This window comes from Cervus canadensis, chromosome 6, assembly GCF_019320065.1.
Source record: "Cervus canadensis isolate Bull #8, Minnesota chromosome 6, ASM1932006v1, whole genome shotgun sequence".
NCBI classification, from domain to species: domain Eukaryota; kingdom Metazoa; phylum Chordata; class Mammalia; order Artiodactyla; family Cervidae; genus Cervus; species Cervus canadensis.
In genome coordinates, this window is record NC_057391.1 from 89,235,279 (window position 1) to 89,252,698 (window position 17,420).

Genomic DNA, 17,420 nt, shown 5'->3' on the forward strand with positions numbered 1-17,420 from the left:
TGTGATTTTGGGGATACATATCAATGAGAATAAATTAATTGAATCTAACACAGCAAATGCTCAGAACACTTACATAAACCTACAGTTGAGAAAAGTTATCTAACACAAGCTTATTTTACAGTAAAGTGTTGAATATCTCAAACAGTTTTTGGAGTATGAAAAGAAAAAAAAAAAAGAATGTTTTTTTGGATACAGAATGACTGTAAGTATATCAGTTGTTTGTGACCTCGGGGCTGACCAGGAACTGAGACTTGTTGTAGCTGTTGAATGTCATGAGAAAGGATTATACCCCACATCACTAGCCTGCTGCTATGTTCACTCACTAAGTTGTATCGGACTCTTTGCAACCCCACGGGCTGCAGCACGCCAGGCTCTCCTGTCCTTCGCTCTACCCAAGCGTTTGCTCAGATTCATGTCCATTGAGTCAGTGATGATATCTTCTCATCTTCTACCACACTCTTCTTCTCTTGCTCTCAATCTTTCCCAGCACCAGGGTCTTTTCCAATGAATTGGCTCTTTGCACCAGGTGATCAAAATATTTTAGCTTCAGTTTCAGCATCAGTCTTTCCAATGAATAGCCTGAGAAATGATAAAAATATAAACTTTGATATATATTTTCTACTGAATGTGTACTGCTTTCAAACCATTTTAAATTTGAAATATTGTGAGTCTAAATTTTGTGAGTCTCAGAGATGCTCTGTACATATATATTTTAAATATGAGACATGTAAATATCTCTCTAGGCACACACAGAAAAATAAGTTTGAGCCTGTACACTTTAGCTTAGATTTATTACTGTAAGCACCAGAGGTTGGTTTTTTTTTTTTCTTTCCTTTGAAAATTATCTGCATTCTCGGGTGATTCCTATAAGTCATGTCATACTTTCTTGATGTCACAAAACTGGAATCAGTTAATAAGCGTCTCTAGAACATTTTCATTTTTCTAGCCCATCCTTCAGACTGTCTTCCCTGGATTTTTGCTCTGCTTCTAGCTTTTCCAGTTTCTGACTTTTACGTATTTTTATTTATATACTTGATTCAATCTCTAGAATAGTTAACCCCCCTCATTAACACAGATTCACACTGGATTATGGCTAGAATTACCACTTGGACTCATTTTCTGGAACAAGGGCTCAGCAACTGCAGAGGCAAGAATTAACACAGCGGGATGGTGTTGCCTTACCCCATGCATTCCCCAGAAAGACTTGTTTTAATGTAACTGCATTTAACCATTCTGTCTTGTAGGGTTGTTTGTGTATTCCTGACCTCTTGTCACACGTTGTACCAGTTTATCTGGACTGTTCATATTAATATCATTAATGGTGACTGTTGCTACTGTTGTAATTCAGTTGCTAAGGTCACTGTTTTCGACTCAGTGGACTGCAGTTTGGAGAAGGCGATGGCAACCCACTCCAGTGCTCTTGTCTGGAAAATCCCATGGACGGAGGAGCCTGGTGGGCTGCAGTCCATGGGGTCTCGAAGAGGCGTTCACGCCTGAAAGACTTCACTTTCACTTTTCACTTTCATGCGTTGGAGAAGGAAATGGCAACCCACTCCAGTGTTCTTGCCTGGAGAATCCCAGGGACGGCGGAGCCTGGTGGGCTGCGGTCTATGGGGTCACACAGAGTCGGACACGACTGAAGCGACTCAGCAGCAGCAGCAGGACTGCAGTTTGCCAGGTTCCTCTGTCCTCCATTATTTGCCAGAGTTTGCTCAAGTTCATGTCCACTGAGTCAGTGATGCTATCTAACCACCTCATTCTCTGCTTCCCTCTTCTCATTTTGCCTTTAATCTTTCCCAGCATCAGGGTCTTTTTGAATGAGTCAGTTCTTCACATCAGGTGGCCAAAGTGTTGGAGCTTTAGCTTCAGCATCAGTCCTTCCAATTAGTATTCAGGGTTGATTTCCTTTAGGTTTGACTGGCTTGATCTCCTTGAAGTCCAAGGGACTCTGAAGAGTCTTCTCCAGCACCACAATTCAAAAGCATCAATCTTTTGGTGCTGAGCTTTCATTATGGTCCCAAATCTCACATCTACTGGAAAAACCATAGCATTGATTATATGGACCTTTGTCAGCTAAGCGATGTCTGTCCTAATACGCTGTTTAGGTTTGTCATAACTTTCCTCCCATGAAGCAAGTGTCTTTTAATTTCATGGCTGCAGTCACTGTTCCCAGTGATTTTGGAGCTCAAAAAAATAAAATCTGTCACTGCTTCCACTTTTTCCCATCTATTTGCCGTGAAATGATGGGATCAGTTACCATGATCTTAGTTTTTGAATGCTGAGTTTTAAGCCAGCTTTTTCACTCTCCTTTTCTCCCTTCATCAAGAGGCTCTTTAGTTCCTCTTCACTTTCTACTGTTAGGTATCATCTGCATATCTGAGGTTGTTAATATTTAAGAGTGAATACTTGCTTTCAATCTTGGGGACTGGAGCTTCATTAACTGGTCAGTCATACAGGCATTGTACAATGAAATGATTGTGATTGTCACCCAATAAATCCAGGGTAGCCAAGCTCAGCTAAACTTCTGTAGCTGGCAAAACTTTGCACTTTTTGCCCCACAATGTTGCTTGGAGGAATTAAGCTCATTCTGTGCTACTCCATGTACCATAGAATGCCAGGCTTCCCTGACCTTCACCAATACCCAGAGCTTGGTCAAACTCATGTCCATCGAGTCAGTGATGCCATCCAACCATTCATCCTGTGTCCCCTTTTCCTCCTGCCTTCAATCTTTCCCAGCATCAGGGTCTTTTCCAGTGAGTCAGTTCTCATATCAGGTGGCCAAAATATTGGAGTTTCAACTTTAGCATCATTCCTTCCAATGAATATTCAGGACTGATTTCCTTTAGGATTGACTGGTTGGATCTCCTTGCAGTCCAAGGGACTCTCAAGGGTCTTTTCCAACACCACAGCATCAATTCTTCTTCAATGCTCAGCTTTCTTTATAGTCCAACTCTCACATCCATATGACTACTGGTAAAACAGTCTACGGGGTTGCAAAGAGTTGGACTGAACTGAACTGAACTGTGCTACTCCACTGGGAGGGGTGCTTAAAATCTTACACTTGATTTCCTCTGGACTTTGCTGGGGAGCCTTTTCCCTTTGCTGATTTTCTCTGCATTCTTTCACTGTAAGAAACTGTAACTATGTTCCCCAATGTTTCAGCAGGTAAAGAAACCTTTCGCAGGAGATGCAGGTTCAATCCCTGAGTTGGGAAGATCACCTGGAAGGGAAAAATGTCCACCCACTCAGTATTCTTGCCTGTAAAATCCCCTGGACAGAGGAACCTGGTGGGTTACAATTCAAAAAGTTGTACAGAATCAGACAGAACTGAACAACTAACCATGCATACACATGAATATAAAAATCTTTAAGTCCTGTGGGTCATTCCGGTGAATCTTCAAACTTGAGACAGTCTCAGCGACCCTGACCACAGCCTCTTCCCCAGAGCTAAGTCAACGAAGGTTTTCTCACGCACTCTGAAGGATGGTGCTGCTCTTGTTCATTTCTCCAACAAAGTGCTGAACAGAATATAATTACAGTAAAGCAAAAATTTTAGTAATAGCAGAAATCAAGTTAGTAATAGGAGAAAGAAAACTCATGAGTTATCCTTGCATTGGAGAAGGCAATGGCACCCCACTTCAGTACTCTTGTCTGGAAAATCTCATGGAAGGAGGAGCCTGGTAGGCTGCAGTCCATGGGGTTGTGGAGAGTTGGACACGACTGAGCGACTTCACTTTCACTTTTCACTTTCACGCATTGGAGAAGGAAATGGCAACCCACTCCAGTGTTCTTGTCTGGAGAATTCCAGGGACGGGGGAGCCTGGTGGGCTGCCGTCTGTGGGGTCACACAGAGTCGGACACGACTGAAGTGACTTAGCAGCAGCAGCAGCATCCTTGCATCTTTCTTAATGTCTTTCATTCTTTTTGCCTTACTATGTGACTGAGAAAAACTTGTACCAGGAGTGGACTGGTCATCTGTGATACTTTCTTGCATCTTCTTCATTTTATAAATTAATTTTTTCTTGTAATATACCCAGTTTAAAATGCCATATTAGTTTCTAATGTACAGAAAAATGAATCAGCCATGCACATACATATGTGAGTTAGTCACTCAGTCGTGTCCGACTCTTTGCGGCCCCATGGGCTGCAGCCCGCCAGGCTCCTCTGTCCTTGGGATTCTCCAGGCAAGAGTACTGGAGTGGGTTGCCATTCCCTTCTCCAACATGTACATAGATCACCTCCCTTTTGGACTTACTTCCCATTCAGGCCACCACAGCACATTAAGTAAGTTCCCTGTTCTAACAGTGTATTCTCTTTAGTTAGCTCTTTTACACATGGCATCAATAAATATATGTGCTAATCCCTACCTCCCAATTCCTCCCACACTCCTTTTCCCCCTTGGTATCCATGTATTTGTTCTCTACATCTGTGTCTCTATTTCTACTTTGCAAATAAGATCTTCTATACCATTTTTTTTCTAGATTCCATATATGCGTTAATTTGGAATATTTGTTTTTCTCCTTCTGATTTACTTTATCTTGTATCTTCTTAAGCTTGCATTACTTTCTTATTTTTATTATTTATTTTATGGTTTTCTTGCAATAACTTATTTTAACACACTTCTTTTTATGTGGTGAAACAAGATAATATAATCTATTAATGCAAATGCACTATGTAAATCAAAATGAAGTGGTCTTCAGGGATAAACTATACATAATTGAATAAGGGTTCCACCCTCAAATTTCCAGATTGTGTCTTAATTTCCCTCCCCTCAAAATTCATATGTTGAAGTTGTAGCTCCTTCTATCTCAGAATGGAACTGTATTTGGAGTTAGGATCTTTAAAGCAGCAGTTAAGGTTAAGTGAGACCCAAGGGATGAGGGTTCCATCCCTGGGTTGGGAGATTCCCCTGGAGAAGGAAAGGGCAACTCACTCCAGTATTCTTGCCTAGAAAATTCCACCTACAGAGAAGCCTGGCAGGCTACAGCCCATAGAGTCCAGAGTCAGACACAACTGAGCATACCCTCAAAGCCAGTCTGACTTATGTCCTTATAAGGAGAGATTAGGAAACACATAAAGAAACCATCAAGTCAGCCCCCAGTGAGAAGGCAGCCGTCTTCAAACTGCAGAGAGAGGACTCAGAAGAACCCAGCTCTGCTGATGCCTTGCTCTTGAGGTTCTAGCCTCGAGAATTGTGAGAAAATAAGTTTCTGTTAATTAGTTACCCAGTCTATAATACTTAGTTACAGCAAAGCAGCTCTAGAAAACTAGTCTACAAGCTGTAAAACTACTAATGGGCCTTTAGTATAAATAGGAAACTGTATGTTATTATCTGATGTATGTTCTTCAGGATGCACTTATAAATCTGACATTAAATATTAAATATTGGAAAATTATTTCTTTCTTCACATTTTAGAAAAAATAAATGATACGTCTGCTTTAGGATTTCTTATAAATTTATATGCCAGTGATTCCCAACCTATCAGCCTTGAGTGTGTGCCCCGCCACTCAGTAGAGTCCGACTCTTTTACAACCCCAGGGACTGAAGCCTGCCAGGCTCCAATGCCAAGAATACTGGAGTGGGCTACCATTTCCTACTCTGGAGGATCTTCCTGGTCCAGGGACTAAACCTGGGTCTTCTGTGGCTCTTGCATTGGCAGGAAGATTCTTTACCACTGAGCAACTTGGGCATTCATATAGGCCATGCACCAGGTGACTGAAAGTTAAATACAGTAAACTTGGGCATTTATTCTCATAACAAAGAGTAACTCTAGACTGAATAAACAATCTCTGTACATAGCTTTATTTCAAATTTTCAAATGTATGTAAATGATATTCTGATTTCAAGATGCAAATCATTTGTAAGTATTTCTAAATGATTGTAGTGTTGTGCTTTTGATTAATGAAGTCTAAGAAAAGTTATCAAGTAAAAGTCCACATATTTTTCAAGGTATAAAGACATAATCATGCTGAATGTATGAAATCTTCATAACAATACCATTTTCAATTTTAAAAAAGGCTGGGAAGTATATCTTTTTCTTTGGAAAAATAGCATAATATATGATCGTGAATCATAGAAAAGAAAGCTATCATCTGTGTTATTGATTTTAAAATCTTTATTTTCATATGAAGAAAAAAAGCTGAGCCACTGATTATTACAACAGAGCTAACACCTGGCTTATTTAACATATTAGTAGTAAAGACAGTATAGAATAGTTGTCTGTGACCTCTGGAGTTGACTTAAATGTGTTCAACTTACAGCTTCACAATTCATGAGCTGTGTGACATTGAGAAAACTAAATTAATGTCTACATCTCGGTTTTCAAGCCTAGAAAATGGGAATGATGACTTTCCTTCCTAGAAATATAGTGAGAATTAAAGGACAAAAGACCTTCAAGCACTTGGCACAGGCTCTACTAAAAAAAACACTGGGCAAAGTGTATCTATCCCATTGCTTCTAGCATTAAGCTTATTTTCCTCTATAGGTCCTTCACTGCATTCACTCACCTAGTCAACTTCCACCCTGGATACAGAATAAACAAAGTGATTCTCAGAATGTACTTGAGACTTAGAAAGAAAAATATCATAGCTCCCCAGCAGGCAGCAAATCAACTTAAACTCTGCTAATTTCTCTGAAACTAAGTACTTGGATTTATAGCTACAGGATATCTTCCTTCTCTGATGCACTTCAGTGACTCTTGTGAAATTCTTATTTCTTTACTGAAACCAAAGCCTTTCAAGGAATCAAAACATGACAGTTGGAAAGCATTTTGGCATTGACTTCAAAATATCTGTTTGTGTCTTTATTCTGCAACGCCTTGCGATTGTTTTCTTTTTGAAAACACAATTGGTAAATATCAGAGAGAAAGAAGTAATGTGTATAAATCTCTTTTAAAAATTCACTGATCTTTTCCATCTTCAAATGAGGCATAATACTGCTGGAGTGAGGATAAGGTCACCAGGTTAACAATATAATTTATGAGCATGCATACACAATCGTAAATTGCAAAGGAGGCTGGGCTTGCTCTAGCTATCAGTGAGATCATTGCAGAATGATAATGGAAATTAGTCATATAAAAAACTACCAGGGAAATTATTATCCAATCCATCAGACAAATAATTTTTCTTTATTAATTCTCACTCAACATTCAATAGGATACTTTACATGACTTAATAATCAGTTACTTATTAACATATTTGTAATTGTTTTCCTTCATTTTGCAGCAGCATATTTCATCTTATTTGAGGTTGTTTCTGCTTTTTCCACCTCCATCAAAATATTTTGGAATGAAAAAATTTACTATTTTATGGTCTTCTGACATTTCCAATTATCGAGCATTCTTATTCGTGAGAACAATAGCTGGTAAATTCATAAAACAAGACAGAAACCCATAAATTGAATAAGATATTCATGGAACATTATTTCAGCAGTGTATTGCAGAACATTTGAGTGTATAACTAAAAATCAGCTGAGACAAGTGACACTTTTCTAGAAGAAAACAATGCAAACTGACAATGCAGTAAGCACTCTTTTCCTTCTTCTTTTTCTTTTTTTGGTTTGGTTTACTTTTTTTATAAGGAGGGAATTTTAACAGTAGTGAAGGTATTAAGAAAACTTACGCAGAACTTGAAAATAAGGTCAAAGGAAGCCAGTAAGTTTTTTGGCCTCATCTTGGAGCATTGTCTAACAGGCCTGAGAAAGGGTAATGTGATTTTCTAAAGGATATATATTTTTTCTGTTTCTTTGACTTGCTGCATCCAATTTATTAAGAGAAGAGCCCCAAATTCTGCAAAGTTATCTGTTAGGCTGATGTCATTTAGTCTCTAAATCTTGTCCAACTCTTTTTCGACCTCTTGGACTGTAGCCTGCCAGAAACCTGTAGCCAGCTTCCTCTTTCCATTGATTCTTCTGGCAAAAACACTGGAGTGGGTTGCCATTTCCTTTTCCAGGGGACCCTCCCAACCAAGGGATTGAACCCACATCTCCTGAACCGGCAGGTGGATTCTTTACCACTGAACGACCATGGGAGACCCTATGTTAAACTGTAGATGCAGATTACTTTTCTGTTGGTAGGAAATACACTCAATAATCTATGATTTTCTTGCCCTTTAGGACCTTAATCCATTTTGCATCTAAGTTAGCAATCTTATTTCCCCATTTCATCTTCAGTTCTGTCTGATGCTTTGCTGTTTCCTTCGTTGAAGAGTTAAATCTTTGACATAATGTTCATTTTATATTGGGAAGTATGCTATTAATGCTTCAAAGTATATAATACTTTTACTTTATTATGAATGCTTTGAGCTTAAATTTCAAATTATAATTATACTTTAAAATTGTATTTTATCAAGGAAAGCAATAATCTTTTGTAAAGCAAGGTAGTTACTATCAACAATGAGAAAGGCAATTAAAGGATGGCAAGAGTCACTTATACCAAAATAATTAATTGGATTTAAGCTATACTTTTTGCTTCTTCACAAAATGTATGGTTGCAAAGCACCAAACATCTGACCTCATATTAAAATAGCTCTGTTAATTATGTGAACTTTATGTATAGCTCTTCTTGAGAATTTTCATATTTTTCTAAGTTAATATTTTTAATTAATATTTAATATTTTTCTCCTTCTTAAAACAAACTGCTCTTTGTAACTCTTAGTCTGAAATCATTTTCCTGGACTTTTCTTCAGGTGAGAAGTAAGTGACATAGCTTAGGAGAGGCATAAAGTAGGAAGGAGAGAAAGAAGGATGGTGGAGAGATGGACTGGAGGTTTGGAGTTAGCAGAGGCAAACTTTTATATAGAATGAATAAACAGCAAGGTTCTACTGTACAACACAGGGGCTATTCAATATCCTGTCATAAACCATAACAGAAAAAAAAAAAAATGGCAGGGCAAATCAGTCCTTCAAGAACTCTGACCCTTCTGAGGAATGTCTCACAAGAGTTAGGTATAAGGGGAGAGACTTCCCTGGTGGTCCAGTGGCTAAGATTCCATGGTCCCATTGTGGGGGCTTGGGTTTAATCCCTACTCAGGGAACCAGATCCCACATGCCAAAAGTAAAAGCGCCTGCATGCTGCAACAAAGATCAAATAATCCAAGTGCTGCACCTAAGACCCAGCTTGAGCAAAGATATATCATTGAAGAACAACTGAGAAGGTGGCTGGGAAGGTGATCAAGATCAATGTCAGTGGTTCACAGTTCGATTTGACCTCCTTATCTTCAATTTCATTTATCATATAGAGTTTGGCTGGATTAGGTGGAAGCTTAACCACAAAAGGGAATGGCAAACCACTTCAGTATTCTTGCCTTGAGAATCCCATGAACAGTTTGAAAAGGCAAAAAGATAGGACACCAAAACATGAACTCCCCAGGTCGGTAGATGCCCAATATGCTACTGGAGATCAATAGAGAAATAACTCCAGAAAGAATGGAAAGATAGAGTGAAAGCAGCAACAATGTCCAGGAGTGGATGTGATTATTGATGGAAGTAAAGTCCGATGCTGTAAATAACAATATTGGAATGTTAGGTCCATGAATCAAGGCAAATTAGAAGTGGTCAAACAGGAGATGGCAAGAGTGAACATTGACATTTTAGGAATCAGCGAACAAAAATGGACTGGAATGGGTGAATTTAACTCAGATGACCATTATATCTACTGCTGAAGGCTAGAATCCCTTAGGAGAAATGGAGTAGCCATCACTGTCAACAAAAGAGTCTGAAATGCAGTACTTGCATGCTATCTCAAAAATGACAGAATGACCTCTGTTCTTTTCCAAGGCAAACCATTCATTATCACGGTAATCCAAGTCTATGCCCCGACCAGTAAGGCTGAAGAAGCTGAAGTTGAACTGTTCTAAGACTTACAGGACCTTCTAGAACTAATACCCAAAAAAGATGTCTTTTTCATTATAGGAGACTGGGATGCAAAAGTAGGAAGTCAAGAAACACCTGGAGTAACAGGCAAATTTGGCCTTAGAGTACAGAATGAAGCAGGGCAAAGGCGAATAGAGTTTTGCCAAGACAGTGCACTGGTCATAGCAAACACCCTCTTCCAACAATACAAGAGAAGACTCTACACATGGACATCACCAGATGGTCAACACCAAAGAGATTGATTATATTCTTTGCAGCCAAAGATGGAGGAGCTCTATACAGTTAGCAAAAACAAGACCAGGAGTTGACTGTGGCTCAGATCATGAACTCCTTATTGCCAAATTCAGACTTAAAGTGAAAAGCATAGGGAAAATCACTAGGCCATTCAGGTGTGACCTAAATCAAATCTCTTGTGATTATACAGTGGAAGTGACAAATAGATTCAAGGGATTAGATCTGAAAGACACAGTGCCTGAAGAACTATAGACGGAGGTTTGTGACATTGTATAGGAGGCAGTGATCAAGGCCATCCCCAAGAAAAAGAAATGCAAAAAGGCAAAATAGTTGCCTTACAAATAGCTGTGAAAAGAAGAGAAGTGAAAGGCAAAGGAGGAAAGGAAAGATATTCCCATTTGAATGCAGAGTTCCAAAGAATAGCAAGGAGAGATAAGAAAGCTTTCTTCAGTTATCAACACAAAGAAATAGAGAAAGACAAAAGAATGGGAAAGACTAGAGATATCTTCAAGAAAATTAGAGACACCAAGGGAGCATTTCATACAAAGATGGACACAATAAAGAGCAGAAATGGTATGGACCTAACAGAAGCAGAAGATATTAAGAACAGGTGGCAAGAATAAAAGAAGAAGTATACAGAAAAGATCTTCATGACCAAAATAATCAGATGGTGTGATCACTCACCTAGAGACAGACATCCTGGAAGTCAAGAGGGCCTTAGGAAGCATCACTACGAACAAAGCTAGTGGAGGTGATGGAATTGCAGCTGAGCTATTTCAAATCCTAAAAGACAATGCTGTGAAAGTGCTGCACTCAATATTCCAGCAGATTTGGAAAACTCAGCAGTGGCCACAGGACTGGAAAAGGTCAGTTTTCATTCCAATCCCAAAGAAAGGCAATGCCAAAGAATGCTCAGACTAACTACCACAAAATTCCACTCATCTCACATGCTAGGAAAGTAATGCTCAAAATTCTCCAAGTCAGGCTTCAACAGTACATGAACTGTGAACTTCCAGATGTTCGAGCTGGTTTTAGAAAAGGCAGAGGAACCAGAGGTCAAATTGCCAACACTGGTTGGATCAACAAAAAAAGCAAGAGAGTTCTAGAAAAACATCTATTTCTGCTTTATTGACTATGCCAAAGCCTTTGACTTTGTGGATCCCAACAAATTGTGGAAAATTCTTAAAGAGATGGAATACCAGACCACCTGAACTTCCTCTTGAGAAATCTGTATGCAGGTCAGGAAGAAACAGTTAAAACTGGACATGGAACAAGAGACTAGCTCCAAATAGGGAAAAGAGTACATCAAGGCTGTATATTGTCACCCTGATTATTTAACTCATATGCAGAGTACATCATGAGAAACGTTGGGCTGGATGAAGCACAAGCTGGAATCAAGTTTGCTGGGAAAAATATCAATAATATCAAATATGCAGATGACACCACCCTTATGGCAGAAAGTGAAGAAGAACTAAAGAGCCTCTTGATGAAAGTGAAAGAGGAGAATGAAAAAGTGTCTTGAAATTTAGCATTCAGAAAACAAAAGTCATGGCATCCGGTCCCATCACTTCATGGCAAATCAATGGGGAAGCAATGGAAATAGTGGTAGACTTTATTTTTTTGGGCTCCAAAATCACTGCAGAGGGTGACTGCAGCCATGAAATTAAAGGATGTTTACTCCTTGGAAGTAAAGTTATGACCATCTAGACAGCATATAAAAAGCAGATACATTCCGTTCCCACAAAGGTCCATCTAGTCAAGGTCATGGTTTTTCCAATGGTCATGTATGGATGTGAGAGTTGGACTGTGAAGAAAGCTGAGCACAGAAGAATTGATGCTTTTAAACTGTGGGTTGGAGAAGACTCTTGAGTGTCCCTTGGACTGCAAGGAGATCCAACTAGTTCATCTTAAAGGAGATCAGTCTTGAGTGTTCATTGGAAGGACTGATGCTGAAGCTGAAACTCCAATACTTTGGCTCCTGATGCGAAGAACTGACTCATTGGAAAAGACCCAGATCCTGGGAAAGATTGTAGATGGGAGGAGAAGGGGACGACAGAGGAGGAGATGGTTGGATGGCATCACTGACTCAATGGACATGAGTTTGAGTAAACTCTGGGAGTTGGTGATGGACAGGAAGGCCTGGTATGCTGCAGTCCATGGAGTCACAAAGAGTCAGACACGACTGAGTGACTGAACTGAATTAACCACAAAAGAATATTTTTATCCTAAATTTTTATTTGCTTTAGTGGTGTTGTTCCTTCAGCCTTTGCTGCAGCATAGGGTCCAGTTTCAGTCGCTAGTCTTGGGGAAAGGAGACTGTGGATACTCCTAAGAGAGAGAAAATGTGTCCAGGAAAAAGTGTTTTAAGAGATTTTTCATTTTTGTTTTAGTTTTTTTTTTTTTTTTTAGCTTATTAGTGAGAAGTCCGAGAAATAATTTCACTACTCCCAGCAAGAAAAGAGTAAAGTTGTTTGAACAGTTCGGTAGCTTTCCCTGTATCAACAAAGGAGCGTTCAGTAGCTTACCTTGAAAAAGGAATTCTTATAGGTTAATGTCACTTAGATCTGGAATGGCATTTGACACTTGAAGACAATCAGTCTCACCTTACATTTTCAAAGGAAGAAACATAGATTCAAAATGTAGTGATTTATAGAATGTCATTCAATTGATAAGGAGATGGAGAAAAGGAAGTATATTATAAATAAAAGGATGCTTTACTGGAATGGAAGAAACCTGAACTCCAAAGCTTATTTTTCCCTCAAAATTTCTTTTTGCAAATGTCGGGAAGGACATCAAGAAAGCTATTTTATTTATTTTGCAAAGCTAGATCTGGCCTAAGGCTATCTCTCAATCTTGGTACCAGGATATTTTCAAATTCAACAATGCTGTTACTGAAAGAACAAAGCAATTCCAAGGATCATAGCTATGATTGGTTTTATTTGATGCCTTTGAAATAGACTGTGAGTATATTTATCTTATTTATATATCCCACAGCTCTGGGTCTGAGCTTCTGTGGAGGTTTGCATTAGTAACCAGAATTAATTTCCCTGTTCCACTCTGTGACAGCAATGTTGAAGTACTGTAAATTTCAAGACAGGTCCATCAACTATAAGTAATTACTAATAAGTGACAAACAAATGCTTTATTTTGTGTGTCTAATTAGTAATTACAAAGTAATACATTTCCTAGAGTATCAGATTAAAAAATAGTTTAAATAATTTTAAGATTGATTTTTTGTTTTTATTCCAATGAGAATTATGAATAAGAATTGAAAAATTATAATGTGCAATACAGCCAAATAAATGTTTCTAGAAATGATGCCATTTTAATTGAAAACAAGAAAACTCAACCTGCATTCAATTTCGCCAAGCCACATGATACAACCACATCTCTCAGTAGATTTCAGCATTTTTATGCTTTAATATTGTATTTCACTTTTTTTAATCCAAGTAATCAGAATCTTGTTTTGAAAACAAACCATTTATTACTTGGTATGTGGCTATTTATTACTGCTCAGTTTTGTTTTGCAGTCATGCAATAGAAATGGCAGTTAACAGATCATTTCTCTAGCAATCTGGGGATGAATTATAATGCCACTGAAAGCAGAGTGGCAGAACAAACAATTAATAGTTTCCAAAAGTATGTTAGTAAATCTGTGCTAGATATACAGACATATCTAAAACTATATTTGATTTATTTCTATTTTTTCATGTTTCCCCCAAAAGACTTCTGTCAAGAAAACATAAAGAGACACTGGAGATAGAGGAAAAAGTTTAAATGGACCAATTTTCTCATTTTTCATATACATGTGTCAATATCTGAAAATCTTTTGAAAAATCAAGAATGACAGTAATGCTGATGATCAGTAACAGATCTCATAATAGTCTAATAATTGGGTAGGGATGACGGGAAGGAGGGAACATGCTAATGATACAACACACACAAAATCAAGGCTGGATCATGACTTTTAATGGCAGAAAGGCTTGATGTTGATTCTTCACTCTGTTCTTGAAGGAACTGCTCTTTCCCTATTGGTCCTCAATCTTTCATTTATAAAATTTGAAAATAACTTTGAAACACAATGTTTGGGCTGACCATCTTCTTACAATGTTTTGATTGCTTTTGAAGATCTTTGTTAAACTTTGCTACATGTGTTTCATGTTCCATGCATATTTTGATTCCCACAGGGCATTTCTTGTTTTGCTGAAACCATATTTATTTACATGTATATACTTAAAGCATGTGATAATTAAAAAAAACATATTTGTTGAAAATTTAATAACATTATTTTATTTTTTCAGTCCTTTCAAGAATATTGGATAGAACCTTGGGCTTCTATGTGAAAAATTAATGGTCGTTTGTTTAGTATTAATTTAAAAATGGCATAATTCTGAGAACCTAAAAAATAAAATGGTGCCAAGTCTTTGGTGATAAGCACTTGTTTCAAGGGAAGTGGTTTACAATCTTTGCTTTCATTAATTTGAAAGAAGGCTTGAGTTATAGTTAATGAATCATTGAAAATAATTTCTAATAATAGGTCACAGTTTGTTTGCAGCACATACTTCAGACAGATTCAAAGTGTGAACTTGACAGAAGAAAACTTGTGTCAGTTTCATCTACTTATTTATATGAATACTATGGTTCTGCTGATAGTATTTAATGATTCATATAAGCAGAATCTATCCAGAGACATGGCACTGTTTAGCAAAATTATTTTAATCTATGGACACAAACAATAGCAGAAAAGGATAATTTTTTTCTCATCAAACATATATTTCTGATTAATTTAATGTCTAATAATTGCTAAAACTTTTTCACTCATTTATGGTTTTGATCAAGTATGTACTAACAATAATTGTATTGAAGTCTAGTTGAAATTTTTTTGTTTTTCACTTGAGTCTCTGGTCACAGGAAAAGAAAACAAATAAAACCTTCTTTTCATATTTTGTATAATAAATTTATAATTCAGTGATGGTTAATTTCCTCTTTTATCAACATGTAGCATTAGTGCAGTGCATTTGTTATAATTGATGAGTCAATAATGACACATGGTTGTTAACAAAATCCATAGTTTACATTAGAGTTCACTCTTAGTATTATACATTCTATAGGTTTTAAAATTGTATGACTTGTATCTATCATTATATCATAGAGAATTATCCTGTGTTGTACCTACTCATTACTTTTCTAATCCTCCAACCCTGACAACTACAGATCATTTTACTGTTTCCATAATTTGCCTTTCCAGAATGTCATAGTTGGAATAACACAGTATATAATCTTTTCAGATTGGTTTCCTTAACTTAGCCATATGCATTTAAGGTTCTTCTTTGCCTTTTCATAGCCTGATAACTCCTTTTTATAACTAAATAATATTCCATTGTATGGATATATTGGGCTTCCCAGGTGGCTCAGAAGAAAAGAATCAGCCTGAAGTATAGGAGACACAAGTTTGATCCCTGGATTGGGAATATCTCCTAGAGAAGGAAATGACAACACACTCCGATGTTTTTGCCTGGGGAATCCCATTGACAGAAGAGCCTGGCAGGCTACAGTCCATGAGGTTTCAAAAGAGTCAGACAGGACTTAGTGAATAAACAACAACAGAATGGATATATCAGTTTGTTTGTCCATTACTATTGAAGAACATTTTGGCTGCTTATGTATTTTGGCAGCTATGATTAAAGCTGCTGTAACTTGTGTGCGTACAGGTTTTTGTGTAGACTGAATTTTCAAATCATTTGGGTAATTCTGGTGGTGGTTTAGTTGAGAACTCGTGTCCCACTCTTGTGACGCCTTGGACTATACCCCATCAGTTTCCTCTGTCCATGGGATTTCCCAGGGAAGAATACTTGAATGGGTTGTCATTTCCTTCTCCAGAGGATTTCCAATCCAGGGATCAAACTCAGGTCTCCTGCATTGCAGGCAGTCTCCTGCCTTGCAGGAGGATTCTTTACCAACTGATTTGGCAGGTATGATCAAAGTTATTATAATCTTTGTATGCAGGTTTTTGTGTACACTGAATTTTCAACTCATTTGGGCAATTCTAAGTACTGGTAAATTTCTAACATGGGTAACTAAATGACCTTGGGTATATTCTCAGTGTTGTGAAGCCACCACATTTATCCAGTTTCAAAGTATTTTCATCACCTCAAACTAAAACCCTATACCTTTTAAGCGGTCACTCACCATTCTCTTTCTACCAGCTCCTGAAGGTCATGGATCCACTTTCTGTCCCTACAAATTTCCCTATTCTGTTTATTTCATATAAATGGAATTCTACCAGAGCAGAGTTTTGTGCCTGACTCCTTTCTTCATGAAAAATGTTTTCAAGTTCATCCACACTATAGAATATATTAGTTTGGTATATTCCTTTTTGTAGCTGAAGAATATTCCATTTTATGTATGTATATATGTATGTATGTACTGCAATCTGTTTATCCTTTTGTTTAGTTTTAGACAGTGGATTTCCCCCACACTTTTGCTATTGTGAATAATGATATAATAACATGTTTATGCATGTATTCATTTGAGTACCTTATCTCAATTCTTTTGTGTATACACATGACTGTAATTGCTGGGCCATATAATAATTTTTTGTTTCACTTTTTGAATAATCACTGAACTGTTTTCCACAGATGTGCGATTTTACACTCCTATCAGCAGTGTATAAAGTTCCAAATTTCTCCACATTCTTTTCAACATTTGTTAATTTCCATTAAAAAAAAATGTTATTATAGCCATCCTCATAAGTGTGAAGTGGTATCTCAAGATTTTGACTTGCCTTTTTCCTAACGAATACAGTTGTCTTGCATTTTTTCATTTGCTTTTTGGACATTTCTATGTTTCTTTTGGAGGAATGTCTATCTAAGACCTTTGTCCATTTTTAACTTAGGTTGTTTGTTTTTCGTTGTTGACTTTTAAGTGTTTTTAAAATATATTCTGCAAATTAAACCTTTTATGGTTAGATTTTTGTGTCAGCTTGATGCTAATATAGCTGGTAAAATATTTCTGGGTGTATCTGTGAGGGCGTTTTTATAAGACGCTACATTTGAGTCAGTAGACTGAGTAAAGGGATCTTTTATCAATGTGAGTAGGCATCATTTAATCCTTTGGGGGCCTGAACAGAACAAGAAGGAAAGGAAGGACAACTTTCTTTTCTTGAACTGGGACGTCTATCTTTTACTGCCCTCAGACATCAAAACCCTGGTTTATGGGAACTTATACCGTCAACTCCCCTGGTTATCTGGTTTTTCGATTCAGTTTGAGCTGTACCATGATCTTTCTTGGTTCTCCAGCTTGCAGACAGCAGACT